This window comes from Rhamphochromis longiceps, linkage group LG3, assembly GCF_057381845.1.
Source record: "Rhamphochromis longiceps isolate RC_006_pf linkage group LG3, R_longiceps_female_GT1.1, whole genome shotgun sequence".
Classification (NCBI taxonomy): Eukaryota; Metazoa; Chordata; class Actinopteri; order Cichliformes; family Cichlidae; genus Rhamphochromis; species Rhamphochromis longiceps.
The window spans coordinates 9515663-9519186 of record NC_140559.1 but is presented as its reverse complement, the minus strand read 5'-3'; the positions used below and the strand labels follow the sequence as shown (position 1 = coordinate 9519186).

The 3524-nt window shown below is 38.7% G+C and overlaps 1 long non-coding RNA gene across 2 annotated transcripts; it reads right to left on the bottom strand.

Moving 5' to 3' along the window:
- Window positions 1–277: 277 nt before the first annotated feature.
- LOC146672836 (uncharacterized) lies at window positions 278–3143 on the bottom strand. 2 transcript variants are annotated; one of them, XR_014908517.1, is made up of 4 exons: window positions 2707–3143; window positions 1621–1790; window positions 804–1284; window positions 278–684 (listed from the first exon to the last, which is right to left on the bottom strand). It is a non-coding gene; the product is annotated as an uncharacterized LOC146672836 (long non-coding RNA). The 2 variants fall into 2 exon arrangements; XR_014908516.1 differs by lacking the exon at window positions 2707–3143 and having other exon boundaries at window positions 1621–2040.
- Between the last annotated feature and the right edge of the window lie 381 nt (window positions 3144–3524).

The following is a 3524-nucleotide window of genomic DNA, read 5'->3' as shown; positions in this document are numbered from 1 at the left end:
GTCATGCACAACACACACAACTATTAGATCCTTAAGATCAAACCCGTGTCATTCTTTTGGTCCACTGCAGTGCAGTAGTCAAAAAAAAGAATAAGTGACGTGTCCACAGATGGCCAGGATAGAGCCCAGAGTGTTAATGTTTAAAATGTATAAAAATATTATTGATTACAATTCTTTACTATTAATATCAACAATAAGCTTTTTATTTTGAAATTACAAGTTTAAAAAAAATGCTGTTACATTTACATTTAATGCTGTTACACTGTAATCCTTTATTATAAGTATGGACACAGAATAAAGTGAACAACATTTTGAAATAAGTTTAATTGGAATTTTGTACTACGCAAAAAACAAAACAAAAAACAACAACAACATATTAAACAAACAAACACAGCCAGTGCCTTCATTTGTCCATTACATGTCAAACATAGCACTGACCCTTAGCCCCTGCTCATCAGCACATGCTTTCAAAAAGAGCTCCATGTCCTCTGCAAACTGAAAAACAAAGAGGAACAAGTCCCTTGCTCCAGTGTCTTCTTCCTCTGACATGTCTATTAAGACCCTCTGCTGGTCCCCTTGATTTAAGGACAGATATTTGGGCATTGTTACATGTCCACGGAAAAGTGCCTTATTTTGGACAACCCAGTGCACAGCAGGACGCAGATCTTCAACAACTGCTGGCTCCTGTGTCAGGCAAATGGGGATGAAAACATAGTTATTTCTCTGTTGCAGAACAGTTTTTTAACAGTTATTCAAATGTCACTAACCATGTAATTACACTACTGTTTAAAGTGAATACTGACCTGACTGACTTCCTGGAACTTGCGCTTTTTCAGTCTGAAAATGGGCACGTGTTGTCCTTCAAGCACAGCTTTGGCTTCCTCTCTCCAGTGTGCAAATAGCTTGCCAGAGCTACGAAGAGTAAGGCCACAGTGAGGCATGTCATTTTCATGGACTTTCCATCAGCTGCAGTTTTATTGAACACAGAGGGTAGAGCATATGAATGTTCTAACAAAGACTCAGAAAATGGTTCAGATCCCAAAGACAAAACCTTGGGGGGGAGACGGGGCTCCTCGAAGAGTACTGCCGGAGGAATACGGGTCTCCTCGGAGAGTTCAGCGGGGAGCAGTCCTGATAATGGTGGCTGACTTGGTATTGAAGAATGCTGACAAGACAATAAATGCCTTGCCATATCCCCACGCCGTATGATTGTAAGATTACAGACAGGGCAGTGAAAGTGTCCTGTTGTCCTACAAGGCAGCCTGCACCGGCATATCATTTTATCTGTAAGAGAAAAAAACAAACAAACAAACAGATGTAATTTAAATGTAGTTGTATAGAATGCAATCAATTTGTCTAACAATCAGATTGTACATGTTAACAAAAACATCCAAGCCAACCTCAATAATGAAAGCAAAATGGTATGGATCACAAAACTTATGTCAAGGAAAGTGGTGAAAAGTAAATAAAAATATATTTTATAAAAACACTATTTTTGTTGCAGATGAATGAACTGAACTGTACAATATCAACAGCAACTTTTAAGTCAACAAAGATACTGCAGAAGTGCTTAAAAAAGTGCATATTTATAACTATAAAGTATATTTAATACAAACATACCTTTGAAAGGCAAAGCATTTTTTTATATGCACACTTAGATGCTCCTCAATCTTTGCCCTGACAGTAGGGCTGAAAGTGGGGCACAGAGGGCAGTGAAAGAGTCCTCTGCAACACGTGTTGCATTCCTGCAATTCTGGCTTTAAGCCCGAATTCCAGATTGATGTGTGCATCTAAAACAGAGAGAGAAACAGATAAACACCATATACACATTTAAGTTAAGGTTTTAGCAGAAATAACAATTTACAGTTGACATGTAATAGATTTGGGAAGAAAATCCTTGAAAAAAACCCCACAAATATTTTACAAGACACTTTAATTTGTGAGACATGTTTCTATTGACATATAACAGTCAATTGAACAGAGGCTAACTAAAATCTGGGCAATAAAAAGGCTGTACAGAAAAGAATGACGAATAGAAGTATTGATAAATATCTAAATCTGTTTGTGACGAAATTTACAGTGTTGACGCTAACCAAAGGTGTCACAAGTACACACGTTCCTTACTACAGTTTAGATACCTCTGTTTAGAAAGCACCGACTCGACTTTTTAGTCAAGTCGAAGTAAGAAGTACAGGGTCTAAAATAAAATTTATGTACAAAATTTTGAAGTAATCTTGCGTCCAAAGCACGCGTGTGGGGGGCTGATTTACAAATGTACGGATTACAAAGTACAGATACGCGTGCTAAAATGTGAGAAGTAGAAGTATAAAGAAGTATACAGTAGGCACAAAAAAGTACAGCAGTAAAGTAAAGATACCAGAAAATTCTACTTAAGTACAGTATTGAAGTATTCGTTATTTCGCATCTCTGACGCCAACAATAAATCATACTCTAATGCAAAATGTGGTTTTTGCTTCTTCTCGCCCACAGAAGCCGTTAATCCAGCTCTCTTACTTAAACCAGGCCCAGGAAAAAGCATATTTGTGTGTTTCTCTGCCATGGAGCACGATGAAAAAACATTAAAATAAGGAGGAATGTTGTTGTAACGCAAAAAAAGTGGCAACATGATCATTGTAATAAAACTAGACGATTCCTAGAATTATGAAATCACTAACGGCAAATTTATTTAAGAAAGACTTAACCAACCTTTGCGATCAACTTGCAAGACTTCCACGGTATCCATGCGTGTTTACGGCTACTGTGGAGGTCACGTGCTTTCGGCTACTGTGGAGGTCACGTGCTTCCGGCTACTGTGGAGGTCACGTGTTTCCGGTTAGTGTGGAGCTCCACAGTGGCTGCAGCCAGACCCTTCTCACTAGTGCTGACCAAGCTGCCATCTTTGTCTCTTCCCGTCTTTCAATGGCTGCTTCAATTTCAGCTTGAACCTCCAAACCGCAAGTAAGTAATCATTTTTTGTCATCTTTTCTTGCTGTCCCACTGGGCTGGACATTAGTTTAGTTTTTTTTAGCTACATCTGGTGAAGTTGTGGTAAAATGCTGGTATTAGCCTATTCGTCGTAGCAAGCTAGCCTGAAGCTAATATTTGCTAAATTTAGGGACACCCGTGTCTCTTCAGGAGTTGGAGGTCGGTGTTCTAGGAGCGGATCTCAGGATCTCAACAGGCAGTGTTGGGCAGTAACATAATACACGTATTTAAAATACAAAATATGAGTAAATGTATCCGTTACAATTACTGTTCAATAGGTGATATTGAGAATACAGTTAGTTTGTTGAAATAAATGGATTACATGGCGGTATTTACCTGTTTCATATGTTAGGCTATGGTCTCTCTATTTTTTGGTAATTCCACGCCGGTGGAAACCCAAACAAAACACGCAATAAGAGCCTCTAAAAATTATTATACAAAAATGATTTAATATGAAGGCAATAGCAGAGTGTTACAGGCATCGCCCTAAACAATGTAGCCTCATGGGCAGTGTAGTCCGTGCTGCAGGGAGAATGGAC